Genomic DNA, 11,461 nt, shown 5'->3' on the forward strand with positions numbered 1-11,461 from the left:
GTGGCTTATGACAGCTGATGACAGCTGCCGCCTTTGCACTGGCTCCTGCCCTCCAGCTGACCCCATTTCTCACTTCTCTGGGTGCACCTGACCTGCTTCTCTCAGCTTGGCCCTATGGGCATTTAATACTTTCCTAATTCTGGTCAAATCATTCCCCCACCCCCAGATGTTGGTACCTCTAATAGCTGCATTGTTTCCTATGGGAAGGGAGCCTGGTGGAGCAGAGCAAAGGTTCTGCTTTGGAAACAGATATGAGTTAGAATCCTGATGTGCTGCTAACTGGAGAGTCTGCACAGTATCCTGCTTAATAACACGGACTCTAGAGCCAGACAGCTAGATTCAGGTGGGTATCAGTGTGACCCTGTTACTTTGTCTCTCTGGAACTTAATTTCCTCATCTGTTCAGGGGACAAAATAAGGGTCCCTACTTCACAGTGATGTGAGGAATCAATGAGTTGTAAAACACTTGGAGCAGTTAGTTCTGGCACACGCGATGTGGTTGTTAAACTACTGGATATACATCTCTAAGTATGTTATCTTCTTCTTGGAAACTCAGTTACCTCATCTGTAAAACGGGAGTAATACCAGCTTCTCTGATGTGTTGAGAGAATTAAATAAGAGAACCTATTTTCAGAGTCTCCATAGGGGAGATGACAAGTAAATGAATAAATAAATATGTATATATATGTGTGTGTGTATATATATATATATTTTCTCTCTCTCTTTTTAAAATAAGACCACTTGGACTGCATTCTCTCCCTCTTACTATCTTGAAAGAAGAAAAGAATGATCGTGGCAAATAGTTACAAGGAAGCAACACCAAGAGCTGGCTTCACGCTCAGGAGAGAATGCTATGCCTCATGTTGGTTTCTGGTGCTTACACCTTCCAAGAAACTTCTCTAGTAACAAACTATAGAAATGATCCCTGAGAGTATAGTCTTTAAATAAATATATTTTTCCCCCAACTGTTGCTTTGCCTCCCACGAATGTGTCACCCCTTTCCCCCGGGTGACGGAGCCACAAGGATTACTCAAAGCCCATCTCTTCTGAGCAGTGAGAAGCCCTAAAGTGGTTAATCTCCTGGAACCCTCAAGAGAGAGGCATTCCTTCCATATGGGAAATTAACCACGAATTGGGCTTCTCTTCCCGCATTTATTCTCCAGACCAGGAAGTTGCAGGAAGAGAACATAGGTGGGGTTATAGTTTAACAATATAGGCTGGTAACATTCAGCAAAACAAGCAAAGTGACATTCTATAAGGCAATTTAAGTGGTCCACCAACAAAAGCTTGATCTTAGAAAACATTCCTTCTCCCTACAAAGCTTCCCAGTACCTTTACATATCAATCAGCAACTTGTCTGTCTTTGAACCAGCAACCTTACTGTGTTATAATTCTTTATCTTACAACAGAGACTATAGCCTGGGGAAATTTTCCTGTTTTTTGCAAGGTTAACATTTTATATGTACTTTTAAGAAGTTAGACTAAACCTGAAAGTACAAGAAACTAGGTTCTGTGAAATATATTTGCTTATAGTATACTCCACACCCCACCTCCACCCCCACCAAGTCATACCATTTATCCCATTTGGCTTCAATTTTCAAATTAGCACAACAGAACTATTCAGACATCACTTTACCTTGGATATGGCGGTCCTGAGACCACATTCTCACCCTCCGCCCTCCCAGTGCCAGGGACCTGGAGTGGGGCTAACCAGCTTGGGTCTATATGCCCTTCTGGCTTTCTCCCCTTAAATATCCATGGCTGTAGGTTGCCTTTATTGTCACGCATTATTTATGTTTGAAGTAGAGGCTGGACATTTTTTTCCCCCATATGTCTTGATCATACCTCATTTTTATAAGAAAAAAAATCCAGCTTAAAATGTCCATTTCTCTAGGGTTTCCATTTCGGGAGTTATTTTTCATGCCGTTCAGCATTTTGACAATTCAGATCTGTTTTCAGGAAGAATCATCATGCCGCCCAGAAGGGCATGCTGTTCATTCATTTGTTCATTCATTCATTCATTCAGATAACATATTGTGGGCACTGTATTGTTTATGAGGAGCTCAAAACAAATTCTTAGCACCCAAGCGGCATTACTTCCTTTAATCTTCACAACGATACTTTGAGTGCATGGTCATTACAATACAGATTATTTATTAAGGGTGTGCTCTATGCTATATATGGCACTAGGCATCTTATATGCATCCATTAATCTTTCCAACAATGCAGCAAGGTAGATGCCACCATCCCCTTTTATAGATAAGGAAACTGAGTGTAATGCAAGGTGGCTTAAATAAGCAATTGTTTCCTAGGGCAGAGGAGCACGATTCTTATCTCCAAGCCACCCAGGACTTTACTGGGCCTGGGATTATGGCTTCTGATTTTTTAAAAAATTATTAAGCTATAATTCAAATATCATATAATTCACCCACTTAAAGTAAAATGTTCACTTTTTTTAGTATATTTTACAGGATTGTGCAAATATCATAATAATCTAAGTTTAGAACATTATCATCTCACCTCAAAGGTACCCCGTATCCATCACCAGTTGATCCTCATTCCACTCCTATCCTGCCTTCCCTTCAGCCCTAAGCAACCATTAATCTAGTTTCTGTCTGTAAATCTGTCAATTCTGCATATTTTTATATAAATGGAATCATACAAAAAGTTGGTCTTTTATGATTGGCTTTTTTCACTTGGCATAATGTTTCCAAGGGTAATCCCTGTTGTAGTGTGTATTAGTCCTTCATTCATTTTTATTGTGGAATATATTCTATTATACGGATATTCCAAATTTTATTTATTTATTAATCTGTTGATAGACATTTTGGTTGTTTGCATCTTTTGGCTATTATAAATAATTTGTGTCTTTTAAAGAATTTGTCTATTTCACCTAAGTTATCCAATTTTTTGATGTAGTGTGTATTCATAGTATTTACTTATAATCGTTTTTATTTCTATAAACTCAATAGTGATAGCCCCTCTTTCATTCTTGACTTTAATTATTTGAGTCCTCTCTCATTTTTTCTAGGTTAGTCTAGCTAAAAACTTTTATGAAAATTAAAAAAAGAAAGTTTTGTAAATTTTGTTAATCGTTTTAGAGAACCAACTTTTGGTTTCATTAATATTTTCTACTATTTTTCTATTCTCTATTTCACTATATTATTTTCTTCCTTCTGCTTACTTTCAGTTTAGTTTTTTTTAAAAAAAAAATTAGTTTCTTAAGGTGTAGATAAGGTTATAGATTTTAGAGCTTTCTTTATTTTCAGTACGGGTGTTTACAACTATAAATTTTCTCTGAGAACTCTGCATTAAGCGCATCCCGTAAGTTTTGGTATGTTGTACTTTTGATTTCATTTATCTGAAAATATTTTCTAATCTCTCTGTGATTTCTTCTGTGTTTAGGAGCATGTTTTTAAGTTTCCACATATTTGTCAGTTTTCCAAATTTTCTTCTGTTTTTGATTTCTAATTTCACTAATTGTGTTTGGAAAACATATGTTGTAAAATTGTAATCCTTTTAAATTTATTGGGAATTTTTTTTTTATGGCCTAGCATATGGTCTCTTCTGGAAAATGTTTTATGTGTTCTTTAGAAGAACGTGTACCTTGCTGTTGTTGGCTGGAGTGTTCTAGTGAGATGTAGGTCTCTTAGGTCTAGTTAGTTTATAGTGTCATTATGATCTTATATGTCCTTGCTGAACTTTTGCCTAGTTGTTTTATCCACTGATGAGAGTAAGCTATTGAAATCTCCAACTATTATTTTTGAATTCTTTATTTCTTCCTTCAATTCTGTCAGTGCTTAATGTATTTTGTGACTTTTCATTTTTTAAGGTACATGTGTACTTATAATTGTGCTATCTTCCCAGTGTATTGATTCTTTTATTATTATGAACTATCCCTCTGTTTCTAGTAATAATTTTTGTCTTTAAGTCTCTTTTGTATAATATTGATATGGACAGTACAGTTCTTTTATGGTTACTGTTTGCATGATGTATCTTTTCCATTATTTTACTTTCAACCCATTCATGTCTTTGAATCTGTAGTATATCTTCTGTAGACTGTATACAGTTATTATGGAATGACAATCTCTGGCTTTTGATTGAATTGTATAATACATTTACATTTAATATTAGTTTTGATATGGTTGGATTTACGTCTTGCATTTTGTTCTTTGTTTTCTACCTGTCTCATGTATTTTTTCTTTATTTCTTCTTTATTGTCTTCCTTTGTGTTAAGTGGATATTTTTAGTGTAATATTTTAATTTTTGATAATTTTTAATATTTATATTTTGAATTACTTTCTTTGTGGTTGCTCTAGAGCTTACAATATACATCTTAAATTATCAGAATCGACTTCAGATTTATACTGACTTAGTTTCAATGAAATATAGAAAGTTTATTTCTATATAAGCCCATTTCCTTTGCACCTTTTTTGTGCTATTACTATAACACAATTTTATACTTATATATGTTACAAACCCATACGATGTAATTATAATTATTATTTTATATAATCTAATGCTGCTTATAGGAACTGAGAGAAGAAAGAAAAACAATTATATATTTATAGAGATTGTGGTATTATTTGGTCTTATTTGGTCTTTTGGTTCTCTTTATTTTTCTTATGGTTTTACACACACACACACACACACGTTATTCAATTGCTTTTAAAATCAGTCAAGAGGAGAAATGAGAATAAAAAACAAGTATTTTGTCTTTTGTAATTATGTACATAATTATCTTTATGTTCACTCTTTATTTTAGGATGTGGCTTTAAGTTTCTGCCTGATATGACTTCTTTTTAACCTGAAGGACTTCCTGTAGTATTTCTTGTAAGGAAGGTCTGCTAGCAACAAATTCTCTCAGTTTTTGTTTATCTGTGAATATATTTTACCTTCATTTTTGAAAAATAGTTTTTGCTGGTTATAAGGATCTTGATTGATTGTGTGTGTATGTGTGTGCTTAATTTTCAGCACTTTGGATATTTTGTTCCACTGCTTTCTGGCCTTTATTGTTCAGATGAAAAGTCAGCCGTTTATTTTATTGTGGTTCTTTTGAACATGATGAGTGCTTTTTCTCTTGTTGCTTTCAAAATTTTCTTTGTGGTTCTTTTTCTTTTGGTCTCCACATTTTAACTAAGATGTGTCTGGTTGTAGATTTCTTTGCATTCATTCCACTCGGAATTCACTGAAATTCTTAGATGTGTAGATTATAATTTTTCATCAAATTTGGGAAATTGTTAGGCATTGTTTTTTCAACTATCTCTTCTGTTCCTTAATTTCTCTCCTCTCCTCTTCTACTCCCATTATTCTTATGTTGATGTTCTTAATTGTGTCCTTCATAAGGTCTATTTGTTTTTCTTCACTTATTTTTTCTGTTCTTCAGAATGCATAATCTCTATTAATTTGTCTTCAAGTTTGCTAATGCTTTCTTCTGCCTGTTAAAATCTGTTGTTGAGCTCTCTAGTGAATTTTTCATTTTTGTTATTGTATTTTTCAACTCTAGAATTTCTATTTGGTTTCTTTAAGTATTTCTATCTCTGATTGGTGATACGTTTTCATTATATATTCCTTTGATTCTTTAAGCATACTTTCCATTAGCTCTTTGGGCATATTCATAATAGCTACTTTGATATCTTTGTCTACTAATTTCCCCATCTGTACCCTTTCAAAGGCATTTCCTATTGCCTACTTTTATTCCTATGTATAGATCACACTTCCCTGATTTTTGGCATATTTTATAATTTTTGTTGAAAACTGAAGACCTTAGATAATATACTGTAGCAACACTGGATACTGATGTTCTTTGCTTGGCCATTGTTTATTTGCACAGTGGCTTGGCCAAACTTACTCTGCAAAGTTCATTTTCCCTCAGTGTAGCCTCTGATGTCCCCACTCAGGTTTTTCCCCTTATTTTTATGTTTAGCCTGGATACCTAGGGCTTGCCCCTGGGTTGGCATAGCCACTAATTGGTCAGTGGTTGTGCTTACATCCCCTTAGTAAGTTACATTTTTACCTTTACATTGTATATGTGTGTGGTTTGGAGTTGACATCACAATTCAGGGTGTTTACTGTTTTTGCCCCACATTTTTTATTTTTTATTTTATTTATTTATTTATTTATTTATTTTTTTATTATTATTTTTTTTAAATTTTATTTTGTCAATGTACATTGTGGCTGATTATTGCTCCCCATCACCAAAACCTCCCTCCCTTCTCCCTCCCCCTCCCCCCCAACAACGTCCTTTCTGTTTGCTAGTCGTATCAACTTCAAATAATTGTGGTTGTTATATCTTCTTCCCCCCCCCGGTTTTTTTTTTTTTTTTTTTTTTGTGTGTGTGTGTGTGTGTGTGTGTGTGTGTGTGTGTGAGTTTATATATTAATTTTTAGCTCCCACCAATAAGTGAGAACATGTGGTATTTCTCTTTCTGTGCCTGACTTGTTTCACTTAATATAATTCTCTCAAGGTCCATCCATGTTGTTGCAAATGGCAGTATTTCATTCGTTTTTATAGCTGAGTGGTATTCCATTGTGTAGATGTACCACATTTTCCGTATCCACTCATCCGATGATGGGCATTTGGGCTGGTTCCAACTCTTGGCTATTGTAAAGAGTGCTGCGATGAACATTGGGGAACAGGTATACCTTCGACTTGATGATTTCCATTCCTCTGGGTATATTCCCAACAGTGGGATAGCTGGGTCGTATGGTAGATCTATGTGCAATTGTTTGAGGAACCTCCATACCATTTTCCATAGAGGCTGCACCATTTTGCAGTCCCACCAACAATGTATGAGAATTCCTTTTTCTCCGCAGCCTCGCCAGCATTTATCGTTCACAGTCTTTTGGATTTTAGCCATCCTAACTGGAGTTAGATGGTATCTCAATGTGGTTTTCATTTGCATTTCCCGGATGCTGACTGATGTTGAGCATTTTTTCATATGTCTGTTGGCCATTTGGATTTGCCCCACATTTAAACAGAGACTAGTAGCTTATAGGTTTCCTTTCTGCTTGCTCCTGAGAGGATGCAACCTTGGGCATTCACTCAGTCTTCCAGGCCACCAGTGGTGACTGCAATTTTTTTAAAGCCCTGCTTCCTAGGAGTCACCCTGGGTCAGAGGAGCTTATTGTTCAGTCAGTATTTGTCAGAGGTTGTGTTTAAGACCCTTGTGCCAGTGAGGCTTCCATGCTGTGTGTCTGGGTCTGTATGTGGCTTGGAGAATGCTTCTTCCTGTGCTTCACATGTTGCTCTACTGGCTGCTGAGTAGCACAGCCTAGTGCATGCACACAGCATTGCCAACCCAGAGCTGTGTGTGATCCCAGGATGGCTCTTCTTACCTGTTTCTTTTCTTGATTCTCTCTATTAAACTTCTGGCTGCTCTGCCATTTCTCTTGTATCAGAGCTACCAGCTTCTTCTTAATTGCTCTCCATCACAATCTCCACTGCTTTTGACAATGCCCTTAGGCACAGAGTTCTCCATTCTCTGTTCCAAATAAAGTCAATCCAGTGAGACAAAGCTATGGAGTCTTTTGTCTTATGGCCTGAATCTCTCCTCAGGTATAACCCAGGAGCCAGTGCACTTAAGCTGGATCTGGAGACCTGATTTTCCTGAAGTGGAGTGATACTCCCACTCTGTGATTGGGAACTGGGGAGGGATGGAAATGCCTGGTATTCTTAGCTTGTTCCTCCTGGTGTGGAACCTCTGCCCTGTGAGCTGGCTGGGGCAGGGAGCACTGGGGTCCAGTATTCTTGGCTTGCAAAGCTTCCACCATATGAGTGGGGACTGAGTGGGGCATGAGATACCACATCCTCTCAGCTGCACTTGCATTCAAGCATCTGCAATATGGGGCTGGGGGAGATAAGAAATGCCAGCAGTCTGCCCCTCCTGGTGTGGAACCATAACCTCAATTCGGAGTTGGAAGGAGAAGCGGCCTTTGTCTTCTTGGTTGTACATACCTGGGGTAGAGCTTTGTAAAGCAGAGCCAGGGGTGAGGACATAATAGAGTGGGTCACGACTTAAATGCCACAAACTTTCACTGTTCTTATGAAGGTTTAGTGGATTTTTTTGAAATAATATTTATCCATTTGCTGTCTGCCCTTAGGACAATTTCCAGAGATTTTTGAATGATTCTTTGAAAAACAATTTCAATTGTTTTACTGGCGAGAGGTCTGTTGATATTTTTATGCCATCATTCCAGAAGTCTTACTACATGTTTCTGATGGAAAGTAAATTTGAGAGCCACTAAAGTGATTCGAGCTGGGGGACTGATGTATCTACTTCTTGGCCACAAATCTCATGCTGTCACTGGAGGCAGTAGAGGGCTGGTGACTCTCCCAGGTCTGATTATTTTGGAGACAGGCATATTGGAATCAGGTGACACTGATGTGGAATTTGAGCCCAGTGCCTTGGCAACATCACTCGCCCATCTCCATCTCTGTAAGGTTGGATTGGCAGTCTCTAGTGACCGGAGACATTGGAGAATTAGATTTGATAATAAGGGGAAACACTTGGTCTATTGTCTGACAATAAGAAGATATTTCAGTAAGTGAAATATCAGCTCTCTGCCCAGCATTCAAACTTCAGCAGACCTGCCCAGCCTTATTTCCCCATGGTCTGTGAGAGAATATTCTCATGCAACTTTCCTGCTCTCCCCTCTATCTCCAACCTGCTCAAGACTCCCTGCTTCTCCATACCTTTGCCCTTTTGGGAGAGTTTCCCCACTTCTCTGGTTTTGGAGGGTCCAGCTCAAATGGATGATCTCTGGCTCCCATGGCCAGATCAGATCAGGCTGGGCCGTGGCTCCCTTCCCAGCCCTGCTGGGGCACACACCCACTTCTTCTGAGTCAGAAGCATCACTCAGAAGAACACACACATGGCCAGAGGCCAGCTGTTCTGCTTCTGTCACTCTCTGAGCTTCTGTCTTGTCACTTTTTAGCAGCAGTAAGCATTACCTACCTCACAGAACTGTGGTGAACATATACTTCCCTGATTAAAAATGGTTAAAAACAAATCTCTTGTTTCCAATGATGAAACTAAGAACATGTCTTTTAACTGAGTGGGCACCCATACAGAATAACAACAACTAACATTTACTACATGCCAGGCACAATTCTAAGTGTTTTTTTTTTTTTTTTGCATTAAGTAACGTTACATTGATTTTAACAACAACTCTAAACAGTAGGTACTACAGTCAGACTCATTTTATAGATAAGGAAACCGAGATATAGAGAAGCAAATTTACCTGTCAAATATTTTAGTGGCTTATAAGTGGCAGAGCTGGGATTGAAACCCATCTTGCTCTACAGCTCAGCTCCCTTGTTGGGGTGGGGCACATTTGTTGCCACCCCAAATAGCTATTTCCCCAGTTTTCATTTTGGTAGAACCCCAGTTTTGTTTGGGTATCCCCATCATATCTTAGCATTAAATTTTATGATGTCTAATGTAATCAACATTATCCTATTATCCTTGCTGATGATTGGTTTAGGAAGGGGCATATAACACAATTCTGGCCAATGAGATGAGACATGAAGGGAAATGTATATGAAGGGGTTTCTGGGAAAGATAGAAAGAGACACGTGGGGAAAAGTGTGACACCTGGAGCCATGGCAGTTGTCTTATGCTCTGAGGGAGCCAGCCTAAGGAAAACCATATTTGACACTGGAAAATTCAAACTTGGGTTCTTGTTGCCTATGGAGTGACCCTTTGACCAGACTTCCCTTTATTGTGAGATGACTAATTTCCCTTGATTGAGACTTTCTACTGTTTGCAAGTGAGGCACCTCTTCCTGAGTAAGACAAAAGCAGGATTCCTAGGAAGGAGGAAGAGAAGGATACTCCAGACCCAGCCCTGCAGAGAGAGGAGGATGAGGTTGGGGAGCTCAGCAAGAGTCTGTGGGCTGTGGTGAGAAGATCGATTGTTCTAAGAGCAGAGAGACCCCTGTGGAGGGCTTAATCAAGAGAGCGACATGATCTAATTTGCCATTTGAACCATTCACTCCAGTGGCTGTGCAGAAGATGATTTTGGGGTGGGTAGGATGGAAGCCAAGACAAACACCAGGAGGCAGTTGCAGGATTTAGATAAGAGATGAGAGTACGGGAGGTAGAGAGGAGATAAGTGGGTGGATCCAGGGTGTATTTTGGAGGCAGGGCTACCAGGGCTTGCTGATGGATTAAATGTGGAGGATGAGGAATGAGAAGAACAAGGGCAAGAGAGCAGCAGTCTGTGTGAACAAGACAGTGAACTTGTACTTTGGCTGGCATGGGGTTCCACCCACCACCGTTGTGTACTAATGGCGGGGACTTACGTGAAATTCCGGAATCTGAACCAGACCCACGTTTTCTCTTTCTGGTTCTGTTTTATTCACACTTAGCACACTATTCTTTGTACAGTAGAGATAAACACAAATGTCTGTTGAGTGAATACATGTATGGGTTTACTTGCTCCTGGCCTGCTCACTGTGGAGCCTCATGTGCAGGAAGTTCTTAGGGTTCATCGAGTGAATGTGTGAATGTTCTTGGGCCTCTCTCATTAAGCAATGCAGCCTCCCTTCTGAGGAGATAGAAGACAGAAATACATGCACTCCCTGCTCATGCCAAAGGCCTTGGTGCCGTGACATCAACCTGCTACTCATAAGGATGGCAGATCTATTGCATCATAAATTTGACTGCAAACGAATCTGCTAGAAATAATAAACATTAATTAAACATTTAATTCACCATCATTTTGCTTGTCATAATACATTTTACAAGCGGACCAAGGACTGATGTTGATGGGTTGAGGATCTTAAAAAAAAAATCCAGGGAAGTTTGAACCCATGCATTTCCTTTCTCTAGACAAAATGTTCTATAGTAAGCAAAGAACATATTTTGATAATTTGCTCTCCATGCTGTGGCCATAAATTTTTTATTTACATATGTGTTTATTCATTCATTTATTCATTAAGCCAACAAATATGTATTTAATGCCTACTAACTCCAAACACTTCCTGTCTAGGGATACAGGGCTAAGCATAGTAAGAAAGGAGACACAGGTCATTTCTGCCTCATTGAAATTTGTCTTCAGCAGGAAGACAGACACTGAGCAAACTAAGCGAACCAACAATGTAACTTCATATAGTGATCAAGGCTTTGGAGAAAATGAAACAGAACATGAGAATAGAGAAGGCTTTGGCTGGAAATCTCCGTTAAATGAGATGGTCAAGCAAGGTGTCTCTGGTCTAGACAGATTTCGGGGGGTCGGGGGGAATGTTCCAGGAAAAAGGAATGGCATGTGCAAAGGCCCTGCAGGCAAGAATGAGCCTTGTACATTTGTGGAAGAAAAGAAGGCCTGTGGGGCTGCGGCAGCCATGCAAGAAGGCTGTCTGGGTGCAAAAGGAGAGGTCAGGATGGAGAAAGGGCTCTGGTCTAATCCATGTGCAGATGGCAGATGCCTGTTTGGTGCAGGTACTATGCATGGCAGTATG

The 11,461-nt window shown here is 38.9% G+C and overlaps 1 pseudogene; it reads right to left on the reverse strand.

The window, feature by feature from the left end:
* Positions 1-735: 735 nt before the first annotated feature.
* On the reverse strand, positions 736-940 carry LOC134381331 (small nucleolar RNA U3; annotated as a pseudogene).
* Between the last annotated feature and the right edge of the window lie 10,521 nt (positions 941-11,461).

This window comes from Cynocephalus volans, chromosome 6 (assembly GCF_027409185.1).
Source record: "Cynocephalus volans isolate mCynVol1 chromosome 6, mCynVol1.pri, whole genome shotgun sequence".
In the NCBI taxonomy this organism is placed as follows: Eukaryota; Metazoa; Chordata; class Mammalia; order Dermoptera; family Cynocephalidae; genus Cynocephalus; species Cynocephalus volans.